A 20,991-nucleotide genomic window follows, 5' to 3' on the forward strand; every position below is an offset into this window, starting at 1 on the left:
AAGTGTTGGTCTAAAATGGGCAGCCTGCGGGGCCACCTTGGGGAAACTTGAGGGATGGTTTTACTCGTAGCTTGACCTATCCGGTGTTGCCCTAAGAACGAGATATGTGCAGCTCCCATCAGGATGTCAGCACATCGGGCGGCTTTGCTGGACTTGTTTTACCATTGTCGAGGATGTCTTGTAAAACCGGGATACCGAGTCTGATCGGAATGTCTCGGGAGGAGGTCTATTCCTTCGTTGACCGTGAGAGCTTGTCATGGGCTAAGTTGGGACACCCCTGCAGGGATTTGAACTTTCGAAAGCCGTGCCTGCGGTTATGGGCAGATGGGAATTTGTTAACGTCCGGTTGTAGAAAACCTGAAGTCGACCTTAATTAAAATGAATCAACAACGTGTGTTACCGTGATGGTCTCTTTCCGGTAGAGTCCGGGAAGTGAACATGGTGTTGGAGTTATGCTTGACGTAGGTCGTTTAGGATCACTTCTTGATCATACTTTCTCAAACGTGCTTTGCCTTCTCTTCTCGCTCTCATTTGCGTATGTTATCCACCATATATGCTAGTCGCTTGCTGCAGTTCCACATCATACCTTTTACCATACCCATAAGCTTAAATAGTCCTGATCACGAGGGTGCGAGATTGCTGAGTCCCCGTGGCTCACAAATGCTTCCAAAACCAGTTTGCAGGTGCCGATGAGCCCGTGCAGATGACGCAACCAAGATCAGGAGGAGCTCGATGAAGATCTTGTCCTTTGTGTTGTCTCATTCTAGTTGATCAGTAGTGGAGCCCAGTTGGGGTCGTTCGGGGACCGTGTCGCATTTGGGGTTCTCCTTATATTTTGGTTCCGTAGTCGAACCTTGTTTGTATCTGGATGATATAATGCTTTATTCATGTAATTGTGTGAAGTGGCGATTGTAAGCCAACTATGTATCTCTTTCCCTTATGTATTACATGGGTTGTGTGAAGATTACCTCACTTGCGACATTGCTTTCAATGCGGTTATGCCTCTAAGTCGTGCTTCGACATGTGGGAGATATAGCCGCATCGAGGGTGTTACACGCCCCATCCATGCCGAGAAGCAGCGTGGGTTCCGCCCCGTTTGAAGCAATGCTGGATAGATACCCCATGGATGATATCGCGGAGGACACTAACTGCGAGCTACACTTCAAAATTAAGAACATATCCTTGAAGGTGGCGGACGGCGTTGCTTATACAAATTCCCCCGATGCAACCTTCCATTGCAACCCGATTCCAGCAGGCTATGCTCATGTCGTGGTTGATGAGGTGGTGGACCAATATTCGGGGCTAGAGCTTGACATTCCTGGAGGTGATGAGGAGCACACACTCGGAGATGCCAAACATCGTATCATCCTATGGAGAAAGGATTGCATCATCTTTCGAAGGCCACCGACACCGCGTCACCCGACTCCTCGTCGGAGTCTGCCACCGAGTCAGCAGACTCCCGCTCCTCCAAGTCCACCAATGCGTGAGGCCACTCCTCCTCCTCCAAGTCTGGCAAAGTGTCGGGCCACTCCACCTCCAAGTCCGACACAGCGTCAGACGTCCACTCCTCCTCCAAGTCCGGCACAACCTCAGGCCACTGCAAGTTCGGCACAGCTTCAGGCCACTCCTCCTCGTCCAACTCAGCCCCGTCAGCCGTCTCCGCCGCCTCAGCAATCGCAGAAGAGACACCCCGCAGCTATGGTGCGTAGCGGTACGATTCGAGGTCATAGTACAGGAAGTACAGGCGGAGGCAAGCGATATAAATATGGTCCAAACCTCACTACTCCTCTTCTTGAGAGGGCTTATGATAGGACCGAGGAGCAAACCAATGCCATAGTGCGGGCAGAAGTCGACGCCCATTTTGGACCAAAACCGCCACCGCCGCGCAAGGGAGAAAGTGCCTATGGAAGTAGTTGACCACTTCATTCGTATGGCTCAACCACCAGCTCCTAAGCCTGTTGACACAGACTATGAGCGCCACATCAGGAAGTTACATCGACAACGTCTACAGAAGAAGGCGAGCTCGAGCTCGAGCAAACAACAAGCAGCTGTCAAAAAATGGGGGAAAACTGTTGCCCAGCTGGGAGAACAGGCGGCGCAATCGATCCCCCCACTTGTTGTGCCGCCAACAACACGTGACAGTACGCGCGCCCAATATTATTGTGGCCAAACAGTTTACGTTCCCGAGGAGGGCAATGTGGTAATAACCCAGGAGCATATAATGCTGGCTGAAACTCTCAAAATCACTGTTGGACAACTCCTTGAGATCGAGGACATGCTTGTGCTTACAGCGGAGGAAATAAAACGGAAATATGCCCGGGGCCAACCTTTGGTCAAGCTAGAAGAGGTCAAGAAGCTCCCAACGAGAATGTATGAATTGCATCAATGGTACATGGACATTACCAAGAGATCCGATCGAGAGTCCCTCATGGTGCAAGTCAAGAAGGATCATTACTACCATGAGAAACCTGTGACCGTTGAGTATTCTGAACTGTTTCAGTTATACAATCAAGAAGCACTCGACAAATCTATCGTCAGTTGCTATTGTCTGTAAGTGATTTATTTCTGTAATTTAAGTCTCAAGCTAGCTGTAGTGATCCTTTTGATCAATCATTACCTGTAATTATCCTCACTATATTCTTTTCTGTGGTATTATGCAGGATGAAGATGTATGAAATGAGAAAATGTGGACGCTATGGCATTGGGTTCATTGACCCAAACACCGTTAATGAATACACATGGACAATAAACAAGCATCATGAAAACCAGGTAGAGGACATCATGCTAGAGTTCTTGAAGCGCCTCAAATACAATGAAGATATACTACTTCCTTACAATTTCCAGTTTGTCACACTTTCTTGTACTACAAATTCTCTGTTTTTGCCTACTAGCTAGCTACATGTTTTTGCTTACATATGCCCGCTTAATTAAGACATGCAAACGTGTGTGCATGCAAATTTCACTAGATCTTGTGTATCATTAAAGTTGACGCTGGAACAGTTCAAATACTGGACTCACTACTCAAAGCAAATAGTGACTATAACATCTTGTTTGGGATAGTCAACAGGTAATTTCAATCATTATTAACTATATATCTCGGCCTATTTAGTTTGTCATTTCATGATATGAACTATTTAATAACCTAGTTATTCATTTTCTTTGTCAGCGGGCAGGGCTTCGGCAAGGTTCATCAGCGTCACGGAAGGCGAATGGAAACGACAACTGAAATGGTTTTGACCCAAGGTAAGTAATTAAGTAGTACTAGCTAGCTAGCTAGCTGCCATCTCTTTAATTATCATGCTTGATTAATTATTATCTGATCAAATTAAATTCCATTCTCGTAATAAAGGCCTTGAAGCAGGCGCAGGGGACTAATCTGTGTGCATTCTGCGTTTGCGAGAACATTCGCATGATGGCGTCCGAAAGGAGCAAATCTCAAAGACAGGAATGGGTACGCTTGTCAGAACACTATTCACAATTTTTACACCATTATCGATATCTAGTCACACAACTAATACACATGCATATTGATCTCCTTCTTAACAGTTCAAAGAGGTGCGGGACTAGCTCCTAGAAACGGAGTGCGTAGAAGCACTTCAAGAGGAAATAGCGGGATTTTTGCTCGACCAGGTCATAAATCCGAAGGGAGAATACTATTACCCGCTACCGCCCCCATCGACCAGGTCATGAACCACTTCCAATTGTCATCGTGCTCCGAAGGCACCAATTAGGCTAATGCCACTGGCTCCGAAGGCAACATGCATATGTAGGAGAAATTGTATATAGCTATACATGTGTGTATGTGTGAATTAATATGGTGGTATGTGAGACATTGATGATATATATATGATTGGTTCTACTAGAAATTCTATTTATATATATATATGCATAACGTGTACAATGTGTAGTATCGTAAAATACCAGCAAACGAAAAAGAATTAAAATGGAAAACACAAAATTAAATGAAAAAGAAATCATAAAACAAAAAAAAACCCAAACATTTTAGTACCGGTTGGTGTTACCAACCGGTACTAAAGGGCTCCCGGCCCTCGGAGCTGGCTCGTGCCACGTGGTTGCCCTTTAGCACCAGTTCGTGTTGAACCGGTACTAAAGGGGGGGCCTTTAGTGACCACACTTTAGTGCCGGTTATGGAACCTGCACTAAAGGGCCTTACGAACCAATGCTATTGCCCGGTTCTGCACTAGTGGTACTCCTTGACGACCTACACTCACCCTCTTCCTTTTGGACACCTATTACGAAAGAACAACATGTGACTGGAAAAACATAGTGTGACGACACATGGAATAGGTACAGAAAATGGATAGGTATGGCATATACTCATATATGATGCTTAAACTAAGCAGATGGTGTAACAAAGTAGAAGTAACGCAAGAGGTCAGATGCAAAATAGGTGCGACCAATACAACTTTGCAAAGTTAGAGCAAGCACCTTGATGGGTGAATAAGATAGGCCATCCTCCACCATGCCAAGTTTGATAGCCAGTGGATCGTTCCGCAATATTCCTCTCGTGCGCCCATTCTCATATTCATTTTGATAATGTTCAATATCTGACATGCATGAAAACATAAAAACAAGTGAGATTTTCTTTGTAATGCAGAAGTGATTCTAATCCAATACTGCCTCCCTGTAAAACCCTTTGTGCTATCTCTGCAATTCTTTTAAAAGATGCCATGCATGCTGTAATTTGTTGTGTGCATTAATATAATGTGGCCTACTACTCAAAATATGAGAGCTCCAGAAGTGATGACACTTCGCAGATGATAGCTTCAACATATAGTAAAGAAGAACAAGTCGACCTGACCTGACAGATTCAAAATATACTAAGGGAGAACAACTCAACCTGACCAGTCGACCGCAAGAGAAGAGTATCATCTTAAAGAAGAGCAGAAGAGCAAGCAGATTGAAGATATCACAAGTCTTTTAATACAATGTCGGTTGGCCACCCATGATGAACCAGAGCGCACAGAGAAATACTATTCTTTCCGGTCTCTCCATATGTGGCTCACATGCATTTCAAAACTAAAGTAGGAACATTTAGCTAACCAATTAAACATCTCTCAGTTCTACTAATATCAGCAATAATATCAGATATGAATTTGTACAACTAAGCTTGTTTAGCTCGATGGGTGGAGCAGTGCTATTACGACACGAACCACGTAGGCTGATTGTGGTCATCATAAAATGGGGAAAACATAAGCATGATGAGTACAGTGTTGATCGTGGCAGTGGGATGACAGATCTGAAGCTACAAACCGCGCAAAGGGTAGTTAGCAACCGATGTTTGCTTTGAAATAACAACTAAGATTTGGTATGGACAAGAAAGTACGGTCAACAAGTGACAAAGAAATGCAATTATGTTGTCTCTCTATATGTCGCGACATGCATTTGGAAACTCAAGTGGGACCTTTAGCTAACCAATTAAATGTATCGGTTAACTAATATCAGTATCATATCACAATCATATTTGAAAAACTAAGCTTTCGAATTCTGAGTGTTGTGTTGTTTAGCTTCAAGGGTGGAGTAATGCTAGTACGACAGAAAGCACCTACGCAGATCATAGTAGAGTATATAAAAGGGGAAAACCCTAAGCATCAAGAGAAAAATCAGGAAAGTGGAACTAGCTAGACCAGTGGGTGGCGCACATGCTTTTCGAAATGAATATAGGAACATTAGGTGACCAATTAAACGTTCTCTCTTTTAGTGATATTAGCATCATATCAGATTCGTATTTCAACACGTAAGCTTAGGGTTGAGGTCTTGAGGAGCAGTGCTAGCACAACACGAAGCACCTACGATGATGGTAGTGAATATGAAGGGGGGAACCATAAGCTTTACGAGTATAGTGCCCGTGCCATGGCGGATCTGAAGGTGCAAACCGGACAAAGCTACTTCGCAACCAATGTTTGCTTTCAACTAGCCACTACAATTTGGTACGGACAAGAAAAGTACAATAAACAAATTACGATCTATTTTCCAGGTGAGATCAATAACTTAAGCACATATGGAAGGGTACCAGCTCTATTGCAACGCCGTGTAGGCCTATGCTGATACGTTGAGGGTGCTGCGGGTGCGATGTCTGTCAGCGGCGGGGAAGAAGATTTTAGATGGCAGACGACCGGGTCGGGGGATATATCCTGTTGCCGTGGACGAGGCGGTCATAGGAGCGGCAATCGCAAGGTGGACGACGGCGCCGATGAAGCGAGAGGAGGCGATGAAAGGATCCTGGTCCAGCGCCGTGGATGAGAGACGTCCATCTCTTGTAGTGGACGACGGGGTAGGCGTAGCGGCTCCGGCAAGGTAGAGGATAGGGTGGCGGACGAAGGAGGCTAGCCGCAGTGCGGAGGTTGTCGTGCCGCCGACAGTGTATGAATGGGGAAATGGAGGGGATGGGTATCTCAAACTTTGGGACGCGCTTCTCTGAAATGGGGAAAAGTTACGAACTTATCCCCCGTTTAAAATTTCGGACATCGCGTTGGTTGGGGATAGGACGGTAATCTCGCATCTCCCAAATATTTGCCGATAACTATTTCGGGCGATGAGAGGATGTTTTGCCGCCCACGGTTGGCGCCCACGGTATATGAACGGGGCTGATAGGTAGGGCGGTTGCGTCACGTCTGATGGAAGTTACACATCTGCCCCTATTTAAAATATAAGCCTACATCAATTTCAGACGAGGAGAGTTTGTTTTGCCGCCCACCGTGTATGAATGGGGAAATGGAGGAAGAGACACATGTCTTTCGGAGGAGCTTGAATCAAATGTGTTTTGCCACCCACGTTTGGCGCCCACCGTGTCTGAATGGGCTCAGAGGCCGTCATGTCACGTTTGATTGGAGTTACTAGTGTACCCCTATCGACAGCAGTGTAAATCCTGTCGATAAGGATGTCAAGTGTCAGGGGTAGACAGTAATTTCCATCTCACAAACACTTGCTTCGGGCAGCCCACAAATTATAGTGGGTGTTTAGCCGCTTCGTTCAAAACTTGGGAGAATTAGCATTCATGTTTTCCCTGGGACCTGGCAAACTAAATTCAAATCCAATTTGTATCCGATTATGAATATCCACAGATAATTATACGTTTTGTTATTTATTTCTTCAAAACCACAACAAAGATTTATTCCACCTTTATATATGATTATGATTTAGAAATGTCATGATCTTCGAATTCAGTAGGTTGGATACACTCTGAGTCAAACAGTTATTTCATCCAATACAATATGCTCACACGAAAAATAGTTCACCTTATGACAATCATACAAGTACTGAGGATTACCTCGCCTAAAAAATTCGGATCATTACAACACATGGACAACATAGGGAGTCTTGCAACATAATCCATTCAGAGACATGACACAACATGCAAGTACAATAATCTAATGAAAATTTCAACTGGTATCTAAAGAAGAACCGGGATTATCTTGGGCTTCAGATAGCAGAAACAGCAGGACCTCCTCCATCTTCAAATGCAACATTCTTACTTCCTCCAATTCTTGGGTTGCTTGCATAATGCGTGCCGCTAATTCCGTAATTTCCAGCCTCAAGATAAAGATTACCTCATTCATGGCAGCAACACCATCTCTTTCTGCCTCTAGTAGAGCCTCAAGCACTATAATATATGTGCTCAGACTGCTCTCCGGCGGTGTTGCCTTTGAAATGCTACCATCTAGTAACATGGATGGCGCACAACTTCCACAAATAGATTCTGGGGTTGTACATTGTGTCCTAGTGTGAACGGCATCCTGAAAGGTTTCCGCTGGACATTAGTAAGAGATAGTTATCGTATGATCCAGGCAGTAAGCTTACATGGTAAACGACGGATGAATTATTGCCGAGCATGGCAAACTATATTTAAATGGTTCGAAGCAGCATCAGCCGAAAAGAAATTAAAATGGTAAGATGAAACTAGGGATGTAAGTGGCAAATAAACGAAATCCACCAGTCCCATCTAGTTAGTTTTTTCTACCTCCCTAGTTCATTTTCCTCAAAAAAACAAAAATTCTTTTGAACTATCATACCACTAGTGGACTTTAATCGGGATTAAACCGGACCCAGTTGACATCCCTAGTTGAAAGGGAGTGTACAACCGCTATATTTAAGTTGCCAAGGCATCTAAGCAGTTGAAATAATCTGAGAAAGCACTTAACAGTGTGGCCTCATATAAACTATGAAGATAGTCTTGTGATGAAGTTGAGAAGAAAAGTTAAGGACTCAAATGAAATAGGCATGTATTTGTTTACGATAGTACAGCGGGCACTGCTGACATATTGGCCAACTCAGGTATAGCGTAACAACAAATAAGCATTCGAATCAAGCAATACAGCAAAGCAGACAACTGAACTATTTGTAATTCAGTAGGATTACACGTTGAGGGCACAAGCCAAGAAAGCAGCCCACTCGCATTACATTTCACATGTACTAAAACACATTGGCTTACCATATGTTGCTGTGAAGCCTAGCTGCTGTTGCAATGTTCTTTGAACATATCGTCAGCATCCCGTGGTTGCAAATCTAGTTGTTGTAGTTTATTCTGCACCATCTATTTAGGTAAAATTAATTTTAATCGCATGCACTGGTCCGAATTGATCATCAATGGTTCATCTAAACTAATGAAAGAAGGGTGTGTGCATACACGACCATACTCCCTCCGATTCTTTTTACTTTGCGTATAACTTTTTCTCAGTTTTCTCGTATTAGTCTGCGCATTGCTGATTCCTAGCGCTGGTTTCCTTTTGTGCCTCGCCCCATCCGCCTCTGCCCTAATTAATTGGCAAATTAGTCCAGAAAAATTAAACCAGTGCCCTCCTTGGTATGCGGGTCAAGAGTTATGCGCAGAGTAAATAGAATCGGAGGGAGTATATCCGCTTCCCTATATTTTTATGCTTGTTCGAGGTGCCAACCCCAAAAGAACAAATATTTTGCTTGATGGGGTTGGCAGCTCCATAATTAATAGAAGCATCAAATTAGTCATGCAACTTGGGAAGCTCAAGAACACACAAACAAGTAATGAACAGAGGCTCGGAGCAGTGATGTAATAGCTAGCATCAGAAAATGTAGGGTAAAACGAACAAAAAGCAGCGGAACCACATGCTAGTTTGCTGATGTGTAATTAAGCATAAAGAACATTAAGCAGTCTGATGGAACCAACAGGTGGAATCATACAAAACAAAAAGCATATTAACTATATGTGCACTGGTATGTAATTTAGCACATGTAACATGTTCACTGCCAGAAGTATGGCCCTACAGGTGCAAGCAGAATAACGCGTCTCATGAAAAACTGAATGATGCCCTGAAGAAATTCAAAGGTGCGCTGCTTATGCTAGAAAAGTGAACGTAGGCGCCGGCCGTTGGATAATAGTACCTGATTCTCGGCGGTGTATGGGTATCTTGTCATACTTGATAGCTAAGGATCATCGATGGTGCTTGTGTTGCTGTTGAGTTTGGGCCAGCTGTCGCCGTCGTTGAAGCGGCTCCGGTGCTATGGTTGCGGCGCCTGTAGATATACAAGAAAGCTCATCTGTGGTAAGTGAACAGTTGCACGATAAAGAGAAAAACCGAAAGGAGTACAAATCGAAATAACTTGATGAGGCTGCGGCATTGGTAAAGCAGGGCCGGTTGAGTTGAATATGGTGTCCGTGGAGAGGGTCCGATGCAGTGGACAAAGGCTTCGGCGGGCGCGTTGTACAGTGCTTTTGGTGAGGCGGATCTGTTGCGGCGGACGAGGGCTTGTATGAAGGACCAGCGAAGGGGCGGACGAGGGAGTCAGTGAAGGGCCTATGCTGTGGTGGACGAGGGCGCCGGTTAAGCAGATCCGGTGCGGTGGACCATGATGGCGGTCAAGGAGATCTGGAGCGGTGGACAAGCCAGTCGCTGAAGCGGCTCCGGTGAAGTGGTGAGTTGGCAGTTGGGGCTTCCAAGGTGCGGAAGGTAGATCCGACGGGGTGTGAGGTCCACGCTGCGGCGGAGGACTAGATTCGGCGGCTTGCCGTGGTTGGGGGGTCGGGGAGGGGAAGGGGAGGGGCTTTGGGGAAGAATGTTGGGGGCAAAGAGGGGAAAACAATGGAGTTACCAAAGCAACCCTTTTCCGTTCATGTGGCAGGGGTAAAACAGCAATATCACAGGGCTAAACTTTCGGGCGCGTGATATTTCGATGTGAGCGGGAAGTTTGAAAGCTTTTGGCGCCTAAAATTATAAGTATTCTGCTCTCGTATGGCCGACTATGATATCATGGCCGACAATTTGTTTGTTTTGCACGCAAAAAAATGTGCATGTTTTGAAAATCAATGTCTCCCACTCGAAACTTAGATTGTCCATTCAATTCAAATATGGATCATTGAGCTACTACAAGAAAATACCATCATACGGTCCAATTCAAATGAAATTCCAAATGTGTTTATCCTAAATATGATGACAAAAGCAAAAATGTGTATGTGTATGAATAAAGTGGATGATTATAAAGTTTGAACATGCCCGTATGTGTATATCTCTAGGTTTGATATATGAATTTGTAATCACGAAATCCCGGCTTAAAAAATGTACCTCCGTTTAAATAAATTACAAAAGCTAATGATGGAGTCGAATTCCAAAATTCCAATCTTAGGTTTGTAATTCTGGTACATCAAGGTATATCACGCATGTTCAAAAGTATCGTTATCTCATAGTACAAACTGTGAAACAAATTGACCAACCATGAGTGCACAATATCTCAATTACGCTAAAGTCCCTCAAATATAGACACCTCACTCTTTATCTGAAGTTAATCCCCCCCCACCACACACACACACACATAGAGAAGTCGTTCTCTCCCCCAAACACCAACACACGAGCACATTAACACCCCTCTCTCTTGTAAGGTCCGGACCCCAACATAGGTATCTATCACTTTGTCTCTCGGGCATGCACACACCTCCTCCCTCACTCTCTAGGTCTCCCGCTGTCTCTCTTACCCAAGCAGACACACTATGTAGAGTGTATATTTCCCATACACACAAAACGTCACCCCAAACGTCTATCTCCCTAGTTATGTGGTTCTTGCGCACTCACATCACACACCACCCCCACTTCAAACAATCACACTTTGTCTCCTTCTGCACCACTCTCCTCTTTCTATCTCTCCCACATGCGGACCCGCCCCAGCTCTTTCCCTGTATACATAAATGTCGTGACTCTTTGCATAGCTCCCTAATGTATAATCGTTCTCGATTTCGCACATTGTTCTCTACACCATCTATTCTAGATCTCTCATGAAGTCCCTATCACACACACGATGACTTGCTTACCTTGCGTCACTGTTCATAGGCCAATTTCGGACAACATCAACATTGTCTCCCTATCTATACGCTATTTATGGACACAAACGACCCCTCTCGCCCCCTCTCTTCCTCTCACACACTCTCTCTCTCTGTCGCTAGCTCTCTCTTTCTCTCGCTCTCACACCCCTCTCCCACACACACACTCGATGTCTCTTCCAAATAGTCTGCTCCCCCGCACGCACCCGTGCTATCTCGCTACTACACATGTCACACCATCCCCCCTTCCCTTATAGTAGGTTTACATCATCAGTGGTCTCTCTACTCCACATACACTCTCTGCCTCTCACACACAAACGCGTGCACAAACACACACAGACACGCACAAACACCCATTTACCCGGATTCTCATCTCTCCTCATGTCTGCATGTGTATATCACACACTCACTCTCTAATTATGTATATGTGTCTCCACGTTACACAACACAAATCCCCATGTACATGTCTCTCTCTATCCTCCACACACATAGACACAAAGAATTTGTTATCATTGCCTCAGTCTCTAACATATCACTCTCTTTCTCTCTCTCTCGCAAACACGCTCAACAAGGGTTTCCCCGTGAATAACTTACCGTCTATTCATGAACAGTCGTGGAAGTACGGCAAACACGAGACGTGAAAAAGAATAAATCTACACGTGCTTAGACCACCTAGTATGACTACTAGGACAAGAGCAAGCCAAAAAGCGTGCCGCCGTCACCCCCTCCTTGTCGGCGACGGGAAAATCTTCGTTTTACACAGTCGAGAAGTCATTGTGCTAAGGCCCCACATGTCGAGGCATTGAATAGAATGTAGATGCTAGTTTACGGAAGCAAGTATCGATAATACGTTTGTATCTCCATACTTATATTTCTTCTCTTATAAAAAGCCGAGTTCGTGATGATGGTACGTGTGCCATCTTGCAATATAGACTGTCCGATCTATATCTGACGGATGGAAATTAAACTAAAAGATACCCGCACCCCTCTCCACATTTGCAGACAAGGCCTTCCCTCGTTCATCCTTATCTCCAACAAACCTCATTGTTGAGCAATTAATAAAGGAAGCCTCTGGAACAAACTGCCTGGTGGCCGCTGCCGGCATCGTCAAGCCCCATGCCTCCGCTCAGTCCGACCACCAACCACCACCACACCCCTCTCCTCTTCACCTTATCTCATATTTCTCGAGATATCATTAGTTTTTACACATGGGATTACTCCCGCAAGGGTCAATCAAAACAAGTGTTTTATACAAAATGCATCTTGATGTTCCGTGCAATGCACGGATCTTGTTAGTACACCTACACAAGACTAAGTTGGTGATGTTGGTGTGTCTGCCATCCGTCGTTTCTGACCATTAGATCTACATCTAACGATTGTGAGGTAAGTTGTTGCCTTTTCTCACCAACATCCCACTTGTCTACCAATTTACAGAAAAACCCATAATTAGTATCTCAAAACCAACCACATCCCTCCCTAACCTCACCAAAACATCCCAAGGAATATATTCTAATTGAAACATAATATATCTCTAGTGACATAAGTATATCAAAATTAGAGTGTTTTGTACCAAGTTTGTGAATAAGTATTATTCTAATTGTGATTCGTTGCAACAGACATGAACATTGCTAGTATTTCCAACCATGCATTTCTTTTCATAGTATTCCATAGTTTCGAGTTTTCCATCAATATATTAGTCACTCGTGGTTGATATTTACTTTCAATCATGTACACATATGCACTATGTAACTAGCCTTGCTTATTGGCTTCCAAAGCTTAACTTTCACTCCTACTTACAATATGTAGAGTATTCAACAAAAAACTACCACTTTCAACCAGCCCTAGGAGGAATCTATTGTACAAAAAATAGCAAAAACATACCCAAAATTTCTTAATCCACGCCAAAAACTACCTAGTACTCCTACCGATTAGGTTCATTTTAACCTATTTATGACAAGGTTGGCCCACATGTCCGTGCTGACGAGGCAGCTTAAACCAACACATTTTGTTTGACCGTTGAGACGAGGGACCCATATCTGACCTTCTATCATGTTATTCCCCCTCAAACCATTATTTTTCCTAAACATTACTTCAAACAGTACTGGTGCGTGTTTGTCGGTGGCGCCGGTGATGAGCGAGTTGGCCCCGCTCCGCCGGACGGGCCGGATGCCGCGCTGGCCTCCGCATGGGTTGGCAGGCCGGCCCAAGCGTGACTCACGAGCGAGCAAGCCGCCGCACTGGCCTTCGCTCGAGCCAGATGGCTGGCCTTAGCGCGGCGCGCGCGAGCAAGCCGCCGCGCTGCCGTGCCAATCTAGCTTGCAAACCTTGCAGACAAGCAGCTGAACGGGGCTATCTTGGCTAGCTAGCGGCCGGGAGCGCCGGACGGAGCTGGCATCGGGGCTGCCGCAACATGGGCTCCGCACTGCCGGCGATTTTGACCTCGCCTTCTACCGGTGGCGGTAGCTGCATCCCATGGCCGAGGATGACTAGGTGGACGGGCCGGAGGTAGGAGGTCACTCGAGGATTTTTGTTGGTAAGAGGAGTACAATGGTTGATAAGGTAGTCTTATCTTAAGTATGCCACATATGCAAGTGGTAGTAGTTTCTTGGCATTTCAGTGGTTTCTTGCATTATTAGAGCAAGTACAATAGAGCTGAGTCAGCGGGCTGTAGGAAATAAACTACTACTACATGTTGGCTATAAGATGGGTTGTAGATGACATGGCACTGGCTTATAGCCAGTAGCTGGCTATACTATTAACCATGCTCTTAGGGGTTTCTTGTAAGGAACAATGTACGTACTACTAGCGACAAAAGGCGATTCTAGGTTGCGTTGTACTCCAACGAGTACTACTAGTGGTCGCGGGTGTGTATACCTCGTTTTGTGGGTTCGTTCCCGGCCGAACGCACGTCAGCCTTTTTTTTAAATAGTATACTATCTAGATACATCGCAGAAATGGATGTATCTAGAACTAAAATACATCTAGATACATCCATACCTGCGACAAGTAATTCAGAACGGAGGGAGTACTACACTTTGCTGCGAGCCAATATTTTACACGGGTAGTTTGAGTTTTGAAGTCAAACGGACGTGCGGCCCCACAATCTGGGTGCACTGGAGTCTGGACAGCCTAGCCACTTGAACGGGTTTTCCTTCCCAGCATCCCGTGGCTCGCATTCTCGCCCTAGCCGCACCTCGCTTGCAGCTTCCAGCTAGTAGCATATGTAAACTAGCGCCTCCCAATTAAGCCCGAGGAGCCGGAAAAGCCTGGCGGGGCATTGGGAACTATGCAATATGGCTCTATACGTAAAGTGCTCTACTACTACTCTGTAGCTTGTGGCGTTGCATGCATGGACTTCACTCCATTATCGGCTCTACTATAAAAGAAATTCCTCTTAACGTGTTTTTTTTGAAATGCAGGCAAAAGCTTTGCTTCATCTCATTCATAAAGAAGGAACTACTAACAAAGTTCGACAAGATCCATTACACCTCCACAAATGGAAGCGAAAAGCCTAGTCTCACTGTATCAAATAACTCAAATGTTCTGCTCCCGCAGTAACCGTCGCTGATAAACAGGCTACTAGTGTGTGCGTGAGAGGAGCGGCTGAGTAGGCTAGCTACGTGAGAGGAGCGGCTCAATAGAGCACCGACAGTACCCACTAGGCCACTACGCAGGTGTACTTCCCCTGCATTGATAGTACAACGATGGTTCTAAAGAAAAGTAGTACCCTCCACTTCCAACTGTAGCTCCTTGGCCCTGAGATTCATCAGTTCAAAATTGGTGCACTATACAAGACTAGACTAGAAGTACAGTACTCCCTCCTTTCCGATTTATAGGGCTCATCTCAAAATTTTAGTTTTTCCATTTTATAAGGCTCAATTTGGTTGTTTCCCATCACATGTTCAGATTCCAAGGTGCATTAAATCATTGCATGCAAGTATTAAGAGAAAATTGACCAATGAATGTAATTTATGCATGCATGCATTGCAATTAATGCATTGGTAAACATACTTTTTTGAGGAAAACAAGAGCATTAATTGGGTGCTTTTTTGAGGAGTAGTTGAGAAAAGTAGTACTAGTACTGCTACAGTACGAGTACATACTCCTCCGTCACATAATGTACGACGTTTTTTGACACTAGTTGGCGTGTGCAAAAAATGGCAAAAACATACCCAAAATTTCTTAATCCACGCCAAAAACTACTACCTAGTGCCAAAAATTTCTTACTAGTGCTATTATTTACAGTATAATGCAATCCCATAACGTTCCATAATGCTAGTACTAGTACTCCATGGTACCAAAAACTACTACCTAGTGCCAAAAATTTCTTACTAGTGCTATTATTTAGAGTTGTAAATAATAGCCTCACCCCTTCGCTGAGGAACGATCTACAGTTGGAAGGGACAAGGCCCTGCGGTTACTACGCTCTTATCTCCTCCTCGCCAGTTCCCCTCCCCCCGAAGAGAAGGCGGTTTGTCGCTGCTCCCATGGATTCACCAGGCGGTTTTCCTCCTCGTCGGGGCTGGGAGACCTTGGACGACGATTCTCTGGGAGAAATCGCATGCCGCTCCGACGTCCTCACCACCGCAAGACTTGGTGCTTCCTGCTCCAACTTTTTCAAGATGCTGCTTAAACAGGCTTGGGAAAAGGCCATGCTTGTTGGTCTTCCATGCGTCCTCGAGGAGAAGGTTCTTCTATGGGACAATTGTTCGAACAGTCCACCGCTCCCTGGCCATGGTTGCACGTTGACTCCGCTAGAGTTGATGACGTTGAGAGGTAGTCGGATTTTGTCCGATGAGCAGGTCAATAATGGAGTTTGATCATGTAGTACTTAGTTATTCCATTTCCATCCCGTAATTTCTCCACTGCCCACCGTCTTATATATAGGTCTGGGTCGGTGCCAATGAAGATTGACTTGCATACCTCCGGCCGGATACCACCATGATTTTGCACAACATCCACAGCAGTGCGGCCGTTCCGATAGACCCCTTCTCCACCATTGGGATCGGCCTTCCGGACTGGCTGGGCAAGAATACGTATGATGATGCCTACATGAGATTGAAGAAGATAGAAATTGTGGACCCGCCGACAAAGCGACGCGGCTACGACGATTACTATCCCATCGCGGTGTTCGACATAAGGATTGCCATCAATGCAGGAGGCGGTAACGGCAGAGGCTGGCGCATGTTGGCGGCGGCAGATTTGTACCCCTACACGTTCGAAGACGCCGTGCGCCATCTAGGCCAGATCTTCGCGGTAACAAGCCAGGGGACTTGTTTCATCTGGTTGACATCCTACGGTACGGGATATTACAAACGGAATGCACAAACCATCATTTGCATCCCTAACGGTACTCCATTATTTTGCAGGGACCAGTCATCCCCCGATCAAAATAAGATCGCCGATCCTGGATGTGCATTTGCATCCGCGATTTGGTCAAACCTGGAACCTTGTAGGTGACTTTGGCATATTGGGATCAACTATCTTAGCAGTCGTTACCCATGGTACCACTGATGTGCAACATGGTCACATAATCTACCATGATCGGACCGTCACCATCTACCCAGGTATTCCATTTTTTAACCCTTTCGCCTTCTCTTTCATTGTTGTACTAGTAGTATACTTTGTAGTACTAGTAGGAGTACTTTTACCTTGGAGGACGCGTATAGCTAGCTAGGCCCTTGAAGACTTGAACCCACTAGCTGCCACCATTTTTGTTTTTCCATGCCTTACTATCTCATCCATGTAGCCAAGAGTGGCTATATATAATAAGCCGGTTATTTTACTTCCTCTATACCGGAGTAGTACTATTTGCTCCACAGTATTACTGACCGCCACATTTGAGCACAACATTATTATGCATGGACCTTGACTATGTACGTCACCATGTGTCCAGATCTGGGATGCCGCGTGTACCAGATGAACGGCGCCGAGGAACACTCTTGGAGAGTACTCTCTTTCCATCGGGCACAGCTACCCCATTGTGAAGCGGATGCCACCTTCCGTGCACGACATGGAAGGCCTGCCGTTCATGAAGCATGGTTGTGTCTTCAGTGTGCACCGCCGGATGAACGACATGCTGGGACACGCTATCCCTGATTTATGCCGCTTCAGCTTGGATGAGTCTCCATCGTGTGGAACCGGACTAGAAAGCTGTCATAATGATTCCCGTTGCCCACCGCTATGGATCGTGCCATCCAGGAAGAACACCTAGGACTGGAACCTGGAGGAGGACATGTAGCCCATCTATAACGTGTAAGTGGAGTATGATAATTGTGAATGGTAGCGTTGTGAATATATGTAGACTAGTCATGCACAAATTTATCACATGAGTTGGAGATGAACTTGTGTGGCATACTTGCATTTGTCCTTTAGAATTTATTACTAGTAAATGTGTTATGTCTACGTGCAACTTGTGTGGTTGTTGCACGGGCTCCAACACTCTCTTTGGGAAAAAAGGTGGCACAACTTTGGATATACATGACGTGGCGGCATCATACAGTAGCATCGTTCGCTATAGTTGTACTAGTACACTCCTACTAGGATGACAACTCCTATAAAACCTTGCGCTTGGCTCTTTGCCTCTTTGGAAGGTTCAACAGGTCATACTTGTGTGAACCTTGCACTTGGCTCTTCGCCTCTTCGGAAGGTCCGACAATGATGATACTACAGTACAATATGCTTCTAGCAATCTGACACCGATTGAACTGTTGCATGTCCACCGCGAGGGAAAGGGCGAGGGTGAGGGAGAGGGCGCTGTAGTCAAAACCCTCTCCTCGTCCTACGAACCACCGCGCGCGTGGCCGAGGGAGAGGCGTAGTAAGCAAGCTTCTCCTCGTTCGGGACACATCTAAGCAGTACTAGTACTACTAGTAGTAGTGCATAATGTGTCCTTTCCGATTAATATGGCTTAATTTGAAACGAGAAAAATACACTGGCTGTCAACGTATGTAACATTACGCTCTTTACGGTTACTATATATAGTTTTGCGGTGATTATGCGATCACTAGCTCATCGTAGAGCACCGTATTGCACCCTACTGACCAGCCACATAGTCGACGTGGCACTTTGTTGACTGGTTAAATTGTCACCTAGTTTCTGGGTCCCACTTGTCAGTTGGCAGAGCAAAGAAATCAATTAAACAAAACTTTACGCAGGTGCGACACAAGTCCAACCCTTGCGCGCGAACCGCCCTGGCTGTTAATGTGAGTGCATGCACGTGTCCTCCCTCGGTCTTCCAACAAAGAGTGTACTACATGATGTACATCTACACTTCCAATGCATTTAGCCTTTAATCTACTAAATCGATATTGATTGACTAATGCACCAACTTGTGCTGTAGGTATAGGCTACATGTCTATCCTTAATTACAGCATGCAACGGCCTTCATTTAATCTTCTTATCTCAATGGTCGCATGCACACATAAGTCTGCTACTTTTGGGCGTTAATTATGCCCTGGTCAATGTGTAAATCTCTAAATGTACAGTCTTTCACGGACGTAGGGAGTAGGTTGAGCACTTGAGCGTGAGCGTGTGTGTTGCTTCGTGTGCTATGTGCCGCATGGGTGCGTGGGTGTTGCATGCGTCCATGTGTATGTGTGAGTGTTGCATGTTGCATGCATGCATGCATGCATGGGGCTTACTCCCTCCCATTGACATGTTCATATTTCAAGCTTCCTCTGTTCCCTCCATATGGTGATACTCCCTCTGTTCCCAAATATAGTACAAAGTTGAGTCATCTATTTTGGAATGGAGGGAGTAGTACGGAGTAAAAGCCTCCCTCTGTTCTCAAATACGGAGTATTTGTCTTTCTACAGATTTCAACAAGTGACTAGGTACGGAGCAAAATGAGTGAAGTGAGCATAGAGGCATAGGGATACTGTATAAAGGAAGTCCTCGCGATCCATTTATTCCCCATCTCGGTCAGAGAGAACTATTCAACTAATCTTCGCAGTGAAGTGACAATACACGCTGCAGCAGATGGGGCACGTAATTAATAAGCTGAACCAACGTGTTGGTGTTACTAAATCAGCCTTACCCAGTACTGCCATCATGTTTGCCAGTAGAGCACGCTTCCGCAAATACGCCTACGCACCTCTGTCCTCCATTAACTGACATATGGGCCCTGTTGTGGTAGACCCACATGTCATCGATGTAACTATTTACACTCTGAAGGACGGTATATCCTGGTAGTAGTACTAGTAGAATTGAGACTGAATGCACTTTCTTCCCCGTCTTCCACTCTTCCTCCTCCTCTCTTCCACATCATCGGCCGCACACCATTTACCCCCGCTCACTGCTCGCCCGCCCGCGCCATCTTCCTTGGTAGCTCGCGCGTACCATATCCCCCCGCTCACTGCTCGTCCACACGAGGAGAAGCTTCTTTGCTCGCCCGCCCAAATCCACTTCCCCGCTGGCTCGCAGGCATCAAAAACCGCAATGGCAGAACCGACTAACACGCAGAGCCGCGATTGGAATTCCCTCCCCGATGTTCTCTTGGAGCAGATCTATAGTCGTATGGACCTACTCAGCACCGTCCGTCTGGCCGCATGATCAGTGTCTTTGTACCGTCTACTCGTCTGCAACCGGCCGACTCTTTTCAAGACACCCTGCTTGCTGATGCCCGATCCTCGCAAGTGGCCCAGACACCGACTTGACGATCCTACGGAGGTGGCCGTGGTGCCCCTCGACATGCTACCACTACCTGTCCACCTACCCTTCATGCGCAGCCACTACTAGGCGGGCATGAAGGCCAACAGGGTCGTCCTCATCCACCAATCTGGTAGTCCATGGCGTCTCATGGATATCTACACCCAGCGAGAGATCACCCTTCCATCTTTGGATACCGCCGCCATCGAGCCTCGCGGCCCACCGGACACTCCTGCCTACTATGCACGAGACTTGTTAAGCTTTTGGCTCGACCTCTGTTTGCAGAAAGTTGTAATCTGCGAAGTGCCCACACCATCAGAAGACTACATGGATTACAAGATCATTGCCTTGTTAAACAAGGGATTAGTCTATCTGGAATCCGGTCGCTATACATGGTTATGGCTCATCATCAATCCTGTTGAGGAAACATTTCTGTCTGATGCTATAGTGCACGATGGCATCATTTACGTGGTCGACGCACAGATTGACTACCTACACTGGTGGAATCTATCGTCATGTAATTGTTCTATCTCATCTCATATTTACCTTATGAATACGACTGCCTGTTCATTTGTTACAAATTTAGAATGCATGGCATGTCTATAACCACATCATTGCTATATGTTCCTCTCATTTCCTAGATTTTTATGACCACACATGTTATTGTTAGAGTTGATATGAGAACAATTGGCATCTAATGATTGTTAGAATACATATTATGAGCATAACATCATGATTGCTATATGTTACTCTCGTTTACAAGATTTTTATAACAACACATGTTATTGCTTAGAGTTGATATGAGAACAGTAGTAGTAAGTGCTATGGTAGAATATGAGTAGGCGTTGTCATAGCTGTTTTCCTCTCATTGTTACATGATGTTTGAACCATGACATATTGCTAGAATATGAAAGCCATTGGCTTATTTTTTTAACTTGGGGTATGATTATGACCACAGCATTGCAATTCTCTGTCGATGATATGTGTCACTGTTATAATAATCTTAATTCCACACATACTCTGAACATGATTCTTTA

Source organism: Triticum aestivum, chromosome 7A (genome assembly GCF_018294505.1).
Source record: "Triticum aestivum cultivar Chinese Spring chromosome 7A, IWGSC CS RefSeq v2.1, whole genome shotgun sequence".
Classification (NCBI taxonomy): domain Eukaryota; kingdom Viridiplantae; phylum Streptophyta; class Magnoliopsida; order Poales; family Poaceae; genus Triticum; species Triticum aestivum.